Below are 15,569 nucleotides of genomic sequence, written 5' to 3' on the forward strand. Positions count from 1 at the left end.
TATACCTGTTTCGAAATAATACATCTTTATATATTAGCTAGTAAATTTTCTATAAAATGTTAAAATTCAGGAATTTAGAAAGAAGAAATTATCATCTGTAAGTTTACTAGTTACATGCACCTGTTTCTCTAATTAGTAATTGGATGTAACATTGTGAGACTTTAAAATAGATATTACATTATTTGTGATTTAACTTCATTGCTTAGATCCAAATTCAAGATGTAAACATACAATTTGAGTAGTCCATCTATTTCAATGTTTTTCAGAGATGAAATTTTGATGACTGGCACATTCAGAATTTCTATATATCAGTAATAGTGATTTAGATTCATATTAATGCTATAAAATGCTTTGTAATAGGAAAGACTAAAATATAAAATTATTTTATCTAAAAGAGCACCACAGAAAACAAGACTGTTAATTGTACTTTAATAGGTATGTGTGTGTCTGTGTGTGTGTGTGTGTGTCTGTGTGTGTGTGTGTCTGTGTGTGTTCTTGTGTGCTTTTAAGCATGTGTGTGCCTGTGGCAGGATGACTTTGCAGGTAAAGGTGCTTGTCACCAAGCCTAATGATGTGAGTTCAACCTTCAGAACCCATGTGGTGGGAAAGAACCAACTCCCACAAGTTTCTCATGATCTCCATATGTATGTTACATAGCTACATTTGTGCCAAGGACATACACTCCCTACATCTATCCTCATACATGAAAATAGATATATATGTATAAACAAATTTTTTATTTAATTTTAATAATATTCATTTTATTTTATCTGTCTGAATGCTATGCCTGTTTGTATGTATGTGCACCTTGTGAATTCTCGGTGCCAGAAAGGTCAGAAGAGGTTATCAGATCACCCCATACTGGAGTTATACTGGTGGTAAGCTGACACAACAATTAAGGGCATTTAATATTTTTTCATTACTTATTCAGTATTGGTGCTTCTACTTGTTTTGATAATTATGTGTTCTTTTCATCTGTAAATATATTAAACTCATTGTTTATTTGTTTAAATTTTTATTCTTTCTGCATGTTCATGTTTATAGTGGTACCATTGACAATAACCAAAATACAGCATAAGTCTAGTATCTATAAGAAAGGAATGCATAAAAAGATATATCTATTCAGTGGTATTTTATCCTTTCATAATACAAGCAATTGTGCCATTTTCAAGCATATATGTATATAAGATGATCATCAAAGTAAGTGCAATAAGATAAACACAGTGAAACAGATATGTTTTTACTCACATGAAAATTCTAGGTTTCATATATATGACATGAAAGCAGACTATCTTGGCAGTGTAAACTAAACAGAAAAAGTATAGGGGGACAGGAGAGGATAGTACGTGGTTAATACTGTCAGTTAATGTGATATATTTAAATGAAAAAATCATTTTAAAAGGCATTATTTACTGTAATAAATAGCTACTAATAATTTTTGAAAGAACAATTTGATGGTATTTCATCATATTATTTCAAAGTACTACAAAACTAGAGTGATTAACAACAGTATGCTGTTGGAATAGATTGACATACATTGGGAGAGGGGTACAGGAAGTTCTTTAATTAAGAATATGAAATCACTGAGTTGGAGTGCAGGGTTTTGTGGTTTTCATTTTATTTATTTTAATGTGAGTATTTTGTAAATTTATAGAGGGAAATGAGTAAATTTTAATTCTTTACACTAGATTCCATGTGAAAATACATCCTAAATCAAAAAAAAAAGAATTAAAGGTAACTATTTTGACTAAAAGAGAAAGAATTTAAAGGTAGATAACTATATTTGTGATATCAATTTTAACATAAGACATGAAATCAGACTATGAAACCTCTCATAAATCAATAAGCTAAAAAGTCAACTAAATGTATTCAATGGATAAAATATTTCAGTAGAGTGCACCCTTTTGATTTCATATGAAATACCTGACTAAATAGCAAAGGCAGAACCTTTTAATATCTTTCCTTACTCACATAGGATAATAAATATTTTGAAGTTCATTGACATGCTGGAGACCAGAAAGAATAGCACTTTCGCATTGCTAATTGATAAAAAATGTAAAGCTACCAACATACATCACAGATCTTTTATTAACGTCTCAAGAATTTCATAAACTAGTAATACGGCACTCAGTTATACAACACTTAAACTTGAAAAAAAAAAACCAGAACACTTAGTGAATTTAATTGTAAAAAAAGAAGAATCTTTTAAAGCTGTGTATTGATATTTGTATATTTCATTTTCACATCATTACTCCAGAAAAACACCACAATGCTGATTTATGGGAAAGAAATGAAATATAGAGTAGACAAATCAAGCTTAGTTTAGTTAAAAAGTGTTGAACCTATGTGTAGTTCAACAATGGACTATTATCCTACCTGCAGAAGACCCTGAACAAGAAGAAAATGATCATAATTATTCTCACAGAACGACTTGGTTAAGAGTACAAGCACACCAGTGTGTACATGAAGAACACACTTCCATAGCCACTAATGCTTTCAATACTGAAAAAAGACCATAGTTCCTGAATTTTAGACGAAATGTGACCAAATCTCATCAAATCTCCTATTTTGACATAGCTGGTGTATATTTCAAAATTATTTCTGATTATTATTAAACATGATTTTTCTATCCATCTTCATTCCATTTCACTACTCATAATTTCTTAAAAGATTGCTTTAATATAACACAATTTCTGAAAAGGGAAAGAAAATATAATATTTTCAGGAATGTAAAAGCACTTAATACTCAAATACAAAACATTTTAATATAAATAAACACAGACACGTGTGTGTGTGTTTGTGTGTGTGTGTGTGTGTGTGCAACAGATCTCCAAAGGTCGTATCAAATTCATCTTAGAGTGTTTAATTTTTACAATATTTTATTGGAATATTTGATGACCATTTAAGGTGAATATTTATTTCTAAATAACTTATCATATCTTCTAAATAAAGCTACACATGTCATGATAAAAAGAATTTTCTTTATGTCACAAAGACAAACCCCCAGCTCCCCTCTTGTATGAACTAAACTGTACTTCCATAGAAATAATTTTGGTATTTTCCATCAAATAAATGTAAAGAAAGAGCAACCTAACAATACTTTCTCCCTGGCTTCATGAACTACCCATCTATTAATTACTTTAATATTTGAAGTAGCTTTGAATGACAGATTTCTTTCTTCAAGAAAGAAATACAGCACTCCTTTCTTCAAGTAAACAAAAATACAATTTCATTTTTTAGCCAAAGCCCTTTTGTTTGCAGGATATTTTCTTAAAATCTATTTATCTATGTGAAAAATTGTAAATTTGTTTTTTGTTTTTGTTTTTCGAGACAGGATCTCTCTGTAGCTTTGTAGCCTGTCCTGGAAGTGTAGCACTTGTAGACCAGGCTGGCCTGGAACTCACAGAGATCCGCCTGCCTCTGCCTCCTGAGTACTGGGATTAAAGGTATGTAAAACCGCTGCTTTGCTTGTAGTTGTCTTTTTTTTTTAACTTCATTTTTTTTCTCTTTGGTTCTTTTGGGGACCTGTCCATTCAGCTCCCAAATAAACCACATGATATCTTTTTCATTCTTAAGCTTGCCCAGACTTAGTTTGGCTTATTTCTTGTCAACTTTTCTTAACTTAAATTGTGCCATGTATCTTTTGACTCTGAGCTTTTAATCTTTATCTATATATATGCCCTTTACTTCTTACTACACATATGGCTATGTAACTGAGTGGCTGGTCCCTGGAGTCCTCCTCCTTCTCATGCTCCTGAATCCCCTCCCAGTTTTCTCCTATTTATTCTCTCTACCTGCCAGCCCCACCTATCCTTTCTCCTGCCTTGCTATTGGCTGTTCAGTTTTTTATTAGACCAATCAGCTGTTTTAGACAGGCAAAGTAACACAGCTTCACAGAGTTAAAAAATGCAACATAAAAGAATGCAACACATCTTCCCATCATTAAACAAATGTTTCACAGCATAAACAAATGTAACACATCTTAAAATATTGTTTTACTACAAAAATATTAACCTTTTTAGATGTTAGTCGCTGTGATTCGCCCAAGATCTAGCACATAATCTAGCATGTCTCATGTTCACATTCTCCCCCGTTCTAGTGTGGAGAGTAGTTAGTGGTAGGTTCCTGCTTAGCCTCCATAGTCCATAGATTGGGGGTATAAGTTGCTATCTCAAAAGATTTAAGAGAAACAAAAAGCAATTTATGTGACAGAGGTTAACAGTCTTTGCAAATTTGGAGACTTAGTTAATATCGTATTCCTCCCTAATATCGCGGTTTTTATTTTCTTATTACACTGTTGTGAGCAAAGTATCGGTTTGTCCTCAGCAGCATCAAGCATTTGCAGTATTAATGCCAGTTTGTATCAGTTTACTGGCTAAGAATGGCTTCTGTAAGGCTGTGCCATGCGTAATTTATAGCAATATTCTTATTGATGTTCCCAAATGATTTCAAAAGTTTAGTTTTTCTGATTTGTTCTCTGTGTGGGGTAGAATGAAACTGTTTATTTCTCTATAATTTCAATGAGTTAAATTCTAATACACAACACAATACTACAACCTCCTGTGATTTGTAGAAGGTTGCTTGAGAGGATGAAGTTAGTTTTCAAATTCAAATTTACTAAGATGAATGAAATAACTTCAAGAAAATCCCATTTGCCTCATTTGTCTTAAGGTCCTACCAGACTACAGTTGGGAAATAGTATATTTCCAAGATAATAATTTGCATGGTTTTAAGACAGGGTCACAATTTGTTAGTTAGACTGGCCTCGGGCTTTCCATTTTTCTGCTTCTAATCTCTAAGTGCTAGGTTTTAAAATTATTTTATCATCAAGAAGTTACACTATAGAAAATGTCAACTGGAAAACAAACCCAACTCAGTGAAAAAAGAGGATGAATTTAAAAAGATTATGTCAAGGAAGATGAAGTTCTCACACTACTGGGAGCATGCTCAGCCTCAGTGTCTGCAGGCATCTCAGAGGCCATGCAGAAAAGATTTTCTGTCAGAGCCTGGTGTCTGGCAGTTAATTATAGAATATATGCATGACCAGCAAGTTGAAGGAAGGATGACATAGAAAAATGTTCCTCATAATTTTGGCTCAGTGTTGAGGTTAGAGCTCCAACCTCACTATCTCTTACGAGAGAGAGAGAGAGAGAGAGAGAGAGAGAGAGAGAGAGAGAGAGAGAGAGAGAGAGAGAGAGAGAAAAGCTTAGATGAAGTTGTAAATCAAGACTTTGTCTGGATCTATTTGTGGAAGTAAGAAAGCTCAGCTAATCTCTCATGAGGCAAAGAATGGCATTTGTAAGATCTGTATGTAGGTTCATTACAGGTCAAAATGAGTCCTAGTTACTTCCCTGTTGAAAGGTGGTTCTTTGTCTTTCTCTGGATTACAGGGTAGAATGCAATATGATCAGAACTAGCAGTGTCTGTGAAGGACCACTGTTGATAGTCAAGTACCAATAGGGAGTGCCTGTTCTGAATAGTTGTTGTTCTGTAATTGTATCCCAAATTCCCAAAGAAACCAACATTCAACATCCAGGACTTTCCACATTGTTTCCAGATTCAGTGAATTCTTAAATGAATTAGTGTTAGTGGCCTCCTGCAGATTCTAAAAGGAAGTATCTTAGTCATTCCTTTAATTACAATCCTTTAATTATAGAATATCAGCAACATGTGTAGGCTTTCTATTGCATACTGATTGCATTGTAATAGTTTATATTTACTTAATAATTTCTAAGAAAGTAACATCACAGTTATCATTTAATTACCTGGTTATATGAATGCACTCTAGCATGTTAGAGATATTACATATTACCTCTTTCACAGTTTTAAGAAAAGTCCCCTAGTAAGTGAAAACAATACACTTTCCTTTTAAGGAGAAGTACTATGATACAAAAAAGATGAAAATATAGTAGCTCTGGGTTCAGATTTGTTTCTATAAGAAAAATAAACAAATGACCCACTCTACTTTGTGTTATTACAAGGCTGCTTTGAAGTAATCTTCAGAAAATTAACAATAACACATATTATCAAATCCCACATATATGCATAACTATTTTCAAGTTTTCGAATGGAATTTATTTGTGATACACAAATCAAGATTGTACTCCTTTCATGGCAAGTATAAGTGAAGAAAAGAAAATCATTGTCCACAGTCTTGACTGATGGTGAGGTGACTGAGCTCTATCTTCCTGGTTCTGGCCACAGTTTAATCTTTTTGTTGGTGGTGGGCTGTGCTCCCGCCACCCAGCTAGCTTTACCCGAAATTATTAACATGGAAACTGTATTCTTTTAAACACTGCCTGGCCCATTATCTGTAGCCTCTTATTGGCTAACTCTTACATATTGATCTAGCCCATTTCTAATAATCTGTGTAGCACCACGAGGTGGTGGCTTGCCAGGAGGTTTCTTACCTGCAGCTGTCTCGGAGAGGAGAGTCATGGCAACTGCCTCACTGCCTTCTTTCTCCCAGCATTCTGATCTGTCTTCCCCACCTACCTATGTTCTGACCTATCAGGCCAAGCAGTTTTCTTTATTAATTAACCAATGAAACAACAGATAGATAGAAGACTCATCTATATCAAAGGATAAAGAAAATGTGGTACATTTTCATACTAGAGTACTACTCAGAGGTAAAAAAAAATGACATCTTCAAATTTCCAGGCAAATGGATGGATATAGAGAAAAAAAAACCATATTGAGTGAGGTAACCCAGACACAGAAAGAAAAATATATGTACTCACTCATAAGTGACTTTTAGACATAAAACAAAGAAAAAATAGCCTACAGGCCACAACCTCAGAGAAACTAGACAGCAAAGAGGATCCTAAGAGAGGCATACATGGATCCACATAGGAAAATAAAGAAGACAAGATCTCCTGAGTAAATTGGGAGCATGGGGGTCACAAGAAAGGGTAGAAGGGTAGAAGGGAAGAAAGGAGGGGAGCACAGAAAAAATATAGTTCAATAAAAAGGAAAGTATTGAGGGTCAAAAATCCTTGCTCACAGTTAAAAAGTCATAATTAATTTCTGGGGACGAAATTCTGGTCTTCTGAGCTTCCTGTAACTTGTGGAGAGGGATTCAGAGATTCAGCTTGAATGGGTTGTCACTCATTATAGTACAGCGTTTGCTGTCATATAGCTCCCTTTGCATCACATATGGGACCATGGGTAAACTCTTCCCTGTACTCCTTTAAGCAACCTCATTAAATTCATTGATTCTATAAGCAAGCATGGAATGGCATAAATCTTTGGTGTATTGTTATTAATCTATCTGGGTTTGACAGATGATATTTGTTTGTGTCAAACAACACATACAAATGATTCATTGCCACCTAAGGAACCTTTGTGACAAGGAGGGATCACCAAAATTGTAGGACTGTTTTGTGGTTATGGTTAGAGACCGACAAATATTTACATTATATAAGTCGTGGAAGCCAGATGAAGCATCTCTCTCCCACAAAGAATGAGTGTGGTCACTGCTTCTCATGTTCGCAATATTCTGTTCACCTGTTCTACAGATAAAAGTCATAGAGATACACTGTTGTAGCTTTGATACAATTTTATGACAGCTCATAAAACTCATACCAGCTACCACAGTTTTGGACTCTTTTCCAAATCACTTAACCAAAGCAAGCCCAGCTACTATAATTAGTTCTCTTTCATACCCTCGCAAAATGATAAGCCACAGTTTCCCAGCACTGAGTTAACCTTATCTGTAGTGATACATCAGTAATTGGTTCACCTTCATGTGTACTCTTGGTGGTTTTATGGTTGGGGGTGGGGCATTAACATAAAAATGTGTAGTAGTAGTTTTCTTGACAGGTACAGATTTGCCACCAAAGTTAAGGATATTTTTATTTTACATTTCCATGGAAACACATTAAAAATATAGCCACAGTTCACGTCATCTCTTCTCATTATTTATGTGTCTTTAGATCTCATGGCTTACTATGTGTCCCATGGTACCGTGTGCCCTCTTCTCTGGAAGCCCATTTGCAGAACAAACTGTCTCATAACAGCAAATGCCTTCTGATTTGTTGGCCTCTTCATATGTAAATAAAAATAAATCCTGTGATTCGAAACATTTAACCTTTATCATAAAAGAATTTAAAGCTTAAAATCGGAGTCTAGAAAAGTGATGTCAGTGCACAGAGGAAACAATCAGATACAATGGTCAGCAAGGATAAACCTGAGTAAAGCTAAGCTGTACTGAGAGAATGGGGGATTCTGTGAGCACTGAACTGGAACAGACCCAAAGGAGAATGAAGATTCTGGAGCTTGGAGGGGTGGGCTGTCCTTATAGATAAGAGGAGGCAGAAAGTCTGTGAGGGAGTTGATGGGTGAAGCCGTGAGTTTGAAGTATTCTGTTCTGTGAAATTACTTGTCTGACGTGAGCCATTATCATTTTTAGGTTTCAAGTTGCCTTTGTTTAATTAATTTGATTAAGTAATGGATTAAATTTGGGTCTGGATGACATTCACTCTCAATAAAAAATCTTCTCAGTCAACATGAAACCCAGCCTTTTATTTTAATTTCTAAACAGTATTTTCTAGAGAAATATGTGTTTGATACCTCTGGACACAAACTTCTGTATCTAGGTAATATCGTCTTGAAGTGTGAATCATATGATTGACATTTTGTGGATAACGTTTAAAGAATGCCAAAAAAAGGCCAGTTCCAAGTAGAAATAACCCACAAGTCAGGGATCCTGGAAAATTGGGATAATTACTGAAATCAATTCTAGCTTACAAAGAACATAAAAGCCGAACACACACTGTTAAATTGCGTTCTGTTTACCTGTGGGCTGCACACTACTCCCACTTTCTTTTTTTCTTAATGCTCAGATTTTGTAAAGGCCATGGAGAATTTCCAGCAGATCTTTAATGAGAAGTATTTGTGGCAGTCCAAGTAGAACACAAACCAACATAGTTTCAAAATGTGTACTTTGTATGAACTTGAAATTGGTCAAATGGAATAAAATAACAATTGATGTTAGCAAATGGCATTTATGTTTAATACATATATGAAGGTGATTTTCAAGGTTTGAGTGCATGATTCAATTTATTCACGCTGTTTGAATTCGAAAAATTATATCCATATGAATAATCTCATGAATCTCCAGTAATTGTGCACTCATTACTGTTTCCCACATGATATGATTCACCAGTCATGTATCTGGCTTTCTAGGGGCAGGGATAGCTGTAGTTATAAGTTCTGTGGGAGTGATTGCTAAAGAAGCAAGAACAAGTGACCCCCGTGGAGTGGATTCACATTCAATGAGCAGAAGACCAGGAGGCAGATGGTATTTCCTGCTTATGAGAAAAATACACATGACTCAACCAAAGAAATGGTGTTAATATGGCTTCACATTGTGAATGAAAGTCACTGGTAAGAAGTCAGTCAAATCTTATAAAATGTGGCACTGAATGATTAGAACTTCAATGATGCTGAAGGTCTAGAGGCTCATTACAAACTATTAAAGGCTGCTGTAACCCTTAAAAGGGCATTTATTTACAACTAATGTATAGAACAATTAGTATATGCGACTAACAGCCTGTTAGGCAAATACCTTTGGAATGCAGAAACAGACTCCCTAGCTCTCATGACCCCGAAACTAGAATGCTGTCAGAGTCCCTGCTTGGATGTACTCACCTATATAATATTTCTATCAATATATTTCAAAGGTGTTTTGACTTATGTATTTCTTTGTTCTGTTCCTACAGAAACTTACTGAAATTATTACCATGTTGGAACACAGTTTTTGGAACAAATCAAATTTGTGTTTCTGGGCCACAGTCACTTATATTTGGCTCTAGAATAAATTATATCTTAACCTCTTTTACCTCAGAATAGTGTTTTTTTAATCAACGAAGACTATATAGAACAGAAGAAAACCAGAAAAAAAAAAAGAATTCAGCACAACCTACTGCACACACAGTTAGTCAATTGACAGTCAGTTAAAGAAGTGACAGTGATATTTATAGATTCCCAAATTACTGAACTCTTACTTAATGCTGTCTGCATAGTGGATTGCAAGTGACACAGAAATAGTAAATGTGTTTGGACAGGCAGATTGAGTTTGAGTCTGTCTTATCTCTTCCTAGTTGAAAAATCCTAAAAATGGCTGTACTTCAGGGATGTCTGTTTCAGACGTCCCAGTCAGGATAGCACCACAGATTGAAGATCACTCTACTTCAGGGGTGTCTACTTCAGATGTCCATGTCAAAATGATAGTGATACCTTAAAGACCTGTGAAAACCAAGTCAAAAATTTATTTAAAGAACAAAATTCATACAGAGGACTCAAAACACTGATTTCTTCTTATTTAAGCAACCCCAAAAATAAACTGGAATCATTGGAAGGAATGACTCCAAGTCATTCTTGTTCTTAATTTAAGATGAGCAGCTAATCTGCCATTGTCCAATTCTCCTCTGCATCATACTGTCTTTGTAAGATGGAACAAGGTTCACTAATACCTCTGCCTGCATAAAGCAAAATAGTTACAATTTGTCCACATTGATTTATGTCTAATCAAATCCTCACAATCAAATATGAAAAGGTTTCAAACTAGGCACCTAAACAGCTTAGCTGTAAATGAGAAGTTTTAGCTACTGAATGCATATTTTATTGAGGTAGAGAGGGACACTCAGAAGTGGTTGGGGGTACTGAGTTTTGAACTGGAGACATTGTAATGATAACCAGCACATTAATTTACTAAATTTAAACTATATGGTTAATAACCAGGCAAAATTAAATTCTTTAAAGAAGTTTGTATTCTTTTTAAAACTACAAGAGACTCATGATCGCATTAAAATTCTTCTCTATGAACAGAATTTCAATCCAAAGTATTAAAATGGATTTTGAGCTGGGCAATGGTGGTGGTGAAATGCCTTTCATCCCAGCACTCAGTAGGAATATGCAGGCAGATCTCTCAGTTTAAAACCAGTCTGGTCTACAAAGCAAGTTCCAGGACAGCCATGACTGTTATATAGAGAAACCCAGTCTTGACAAACCAAATAAAATGGATTTTGTGTTTTCCTCTTAAGAACAAGAACAGTTTGGTGATGGTGAGCATGAATTGTCAATATCATAGACTCTAGAATGATCTATAAGTCAGGTTTTTGGGCACACCCATAAGAGTTAGATTATCTCTGGGAACTCCTGTTGAGCATTTACTTGGTTGCATTAATTTAGACAGGATGACTTGCCCTCTGTGTATGACTCTTTTCCCAGATGGTATCCTGGATTGTGTCAGCAAGGAAAGGGAGCCAAGCAGCAGACTTCATTGCTCTCTGCTTCCCAATTGTTAATGTGATGTGGACAGATTCAAACTTCTGCCATGATAGATTGTACCTTTGAATCATGAGCCAGAATAAACTCTTTCTTCCTTAAGCTGATGTTTTTCAAGATATGTTGTCACAGCAATAGGACAGTATCCAAAACAACTCTTACAAACAGGGACTTTTGAGGTGCTATCTTAAAACTGTTCCTCTTATAGGATGTTAAGTGGTCCTTTATCTTGTCATATAATTCTTTAATCCGCTCAGATTTCTTTTCCCAAGGTAATTGTATCTCTTCGCTTATTAATGTATTGAGCAAAAACAATTAACTGAAAGTTTGAAACCATTATTTAGAGTAGGCATTGATGTTTCTTTTAATATGTAAATTTCTATCTATCTATCTATCTGTCTGTCTGTCTGTCTGTCTATCATATTTTTATTCAAACCCACAAGCACACTTGGGCACTTATATAAGCATGGCTGGATGTCTTTCTGTACTAAAGGCAAAAGGCATAATTGGAAAACTGACTTGTGGAGACAATTGAGAATAATTAATAGTGCACTATTCAATATATCTTCCTTCTGAATGTTTCAAATAATTGCTTGATTAGAATGTGGCCTTATGTTCCATGTAGCCTAAAACGTTTCCCTGAGATGTGGGAGGAACAATGCACCTTTAAAACTAAATTTTACATGGAAAAAAAGCTACCCACATGAGAGTGGTAAATTGCAAAGGTGCACCTGGAGACTCAAAATAAAGTACATTGTTGAATTAAAAAATAATTTGTCTTGAAGCTCTGATGTGAAGAATATGTAGTGTTGATTATTTTATATAGTTAATGGTGCCATTTGAAATGATTGCTTTTCAGAGTCTAAATTCTTACCCTCCTCTGATGGCATGGTGGAACTGATTACGCAAAAATAAAATCTAATCTTCTTCCAAGTCATATGTTTTACAAATGCAGCTTAACTCCAGGCAATTACATGGAAAATTAAAGGATTTCATCTGAAAGGAAATGGAATTAGTGGTAGTGTGAATTTCAAGACTTGCCATTTTCTTAAACAGCATCTAATCAAACAGGCACACAAAACCTAAAAGATGTGTATTTTCCCTCATATTTCTTGTCTCATTTCTATTGAAACAAAGTAAAGAAACAATAGTGAATGCTCAGAGCATATTGACCACATGCTGCTGTTAATAGAATCTCTCCCACCTCTGTTCTGAATTATTTCTAGATTTTAAATAAGTACTTTGAATTGACTCAGAGCTTCAAAGTTCAGGGATAGATTGTGCTTAAAAGGAAATATAAGAGAGAGAAAGTTTCTGTCTATCTCCACCTTCCCCATATAAATGTAATCTATAGAAAAACATAGGACAAAATCTAGGAAGTATTGCTATGTACAGTGAGCAATGACCCCAGTCACTGGAGCTGGAAGAGGCATCTTCTTCCTGGTCATAGTAACCAGAACTTTCTGGGAGCAAGTGGCCTACTGCTGCTTTAAGCAATTTTTTACTGATTTATGAAACTGAAAATGTCACTCAAAATAAAAATTCTCTCTCTCTCTCTCTCTCTCTCTCTCTCTCTCTCTCTCTCTCTGTGTTTGTGTGTGTGTGTGTGTGTGTGTGTCTATGTGTGTGTGTCTTGTGTGTGGTGTGTGTGTTTGGTTCCATATGAAATTTAACATTTTTTTATGTTTATGTGGAGAATGGTATTTTGGTATTTTCATGAGAATTGCACATGGAAAAATCAAGCTCGTACTCCTCTGGAAGCTTCATCTTTCTGACTACTGTTCATGGAAGGTACTAAGCCTTATGCAAGAGGGAAAAAACACCACTTAAGTAATAAAACACTACCATGATGAGATTTGCCTACAGGTGCAGTGGAACAAAGTGTTAAGAGAGTAACCAAAAACATTCTGATTGGGTAGAAGGATTATTCCATGAGATGGAGCTTATACATGGTATTGTTAAAGGAGCCAAGAACCTATGTCTAAATAGGCCCTAGTCTGTAAGGAGGCATGTAACATGAAAATGATCCCTAATGACTTTTTGTTGTACTCATAGATCAGAGTATCTCTTATCTGTCAACAGAGAACCTTCCTCTTCCAATAGATGGCAATTAACACTGAGGCCTTTGATTGACATGCAGAGAGTAAAAAACTGGAATTCTCAGTCCTATCTGGGACATTATTATCACACTTCTCCTTCCAAAGGGATCTTTGTAGATGAAGATTGGAAAGATTGTAAAAGCCAGAAGTGGTTGACAACATCAAGGAAACAGTGTTTTTCATACACAAGGCAAAATGAACAATAATGGACAACAATATCAACAACAATGAACATATGAACTCAGAAAATGTTTAGCATGTATATGGGCTTGAATGTAAATGCTACCATAGATTTTTCAAATTTCTAGAACATGTTCTCATACTCTGTTTTATCTAGGTATGATTATAAGAATTAATTATTATTTCATAATATATTCTAATTCCACTAGCCAGATTTCAAATGTCAAATATGGGAAATCCCCATAGTTTTCTTTACACAAGCAGAAGAAAATACAAAAGAAAGCAGTGTAGGAGGCTAGGATCTAATAATCTTATCCAAAGACTAAATGATTTGTAGCAGATTTTGGACAAGATCAAACTAAATCATCTGCACTCCACATTAGTACAAAAAAATCTATTTTTTACAATCAACAGTTGATAGCATATTATTTGATTTTCCTAGTGCATCACATTTTCTTTTTTGGATAGTGGGAAGTAGCCAAATGTTATTTTACAGGTGCCTTTATAAATTCAAAACATTAATCAGTAATTATGACAACTTTAAATCATGGATAGTTTTGCCCTTTATAACACTGACTTATTGGTCAATCTTCACCTTTGCTTCTATACAAACCTTATAGTCATCTACAACCACCCTCCACCACCTACTTGATGCCTTCTCTGGCATATGATTTAATCTGTTGGGTGGCATATAATAAACAAATTAGTTAAATTTAAATTGAAAACATATAGAACAATGATGTAGGAGTCCCGCCTGTGTGCTGTGATTACCATTAATGAACAAAGAAACTGCTTTGTACCTTTAGCAAGGCAGAACTTAGGTAGGTAGGGAAAACTACACTGAATGCTGAAAAAATGAAGGTCAGAGTCAGAGAGATGCCAGATAGCCTTGCTGGGACACCTGAACTTTAGCTGGTAAGTCTCAGTCATACACAGATTAATAGAAATGGGTTAAATTAATATGTAAGAGTCAGCCAATAAGAAACTAGAGCTAATGGGCCAAGCAGTGATATAATTAATATAGTGTCTATGTGATTATTTTGGGTCTAAGCTAGCTTGGTGGCCGGGAACCAACAAGCAACCTCCCTTCACTAACAGAACAATATTAATGAGATGACATTTTGTAGTAAGGTTATTGAAACAAATCCACAATGTATTATTTAAATCCTAGTGTGTTGTCTCTCACTTCCTGACTGGCTCAATGAGATGAATAAACTGTTGTCAGCTGTCCCTGTACACTTAGAAACTGCAAAAACAAAAACAAAAACAAAAACAAACAACAACAACAACAAAATCCCTGATATTTCTAGTCGGTGGCGGATGAAGACCTGAAGTATTTCAATTGTACATGTAAGTATTATCCAGACAGTGTTTTGAAGATTTCAAGATCTGTAATTGTTTTAGCTCTGAATTGCTGTCAAAAATTATTTGATAAGAATGTCTTAAAGGATGAAAGATTGAATCGAGATTTTGTTTTTTGAGGTTTCTGTTCATGACTTGCTGGTCAGCAAGTCATTATAAGCAAGTTACTATAGCTAACCTATAGTGTGGCAGAGCATAGCAGTGGCTGGCAGGCAGGCATGATGAATCAAACTTGATCCCCTCATACCTCTAGGAAGCTGCAAGAAAGACAGTAAAGGGGACAGGGGCAGAATATGACCTTCAAATTACACACCAGATGAAGAAGTTGTTTCATTTTTTTCGTAACTTATTCATTATGAACTAAGTCCCTTCTGGTCATATGTCCATAGCAACCCAAACAGGGTCAAGTCTTCAACACATAAGTTTCTTAGGGACGAATACACATACAAATATTAGCAATTAAGGTTGGTGCTGAGGCCCTGACTTACAACTTTAATGTGAAACATTTTTAACTTTGAGATTAATAACATAAAGACAAATATTGCATTCAGATATATGGCCAAATTTATGATCTATACACATGCTTGCTATTTGAAGCCACCAAGAATTTGTTATTCATTTATTAGTTTTGATGGTTTT

This window comes from Myodes glareolus, chromosome 6 (assembly GCF_982192425.1).
Source record: "Myodes glareolus chromosome 6, mMyoGla1.1, whole genome shotgun sequence".
Taxonomy (NCBI): Eukaryota; Metazoa; Chordata; class Mammalia; order Rodentia; family Cricetidae; genus Myodes; species Myodes glareolus.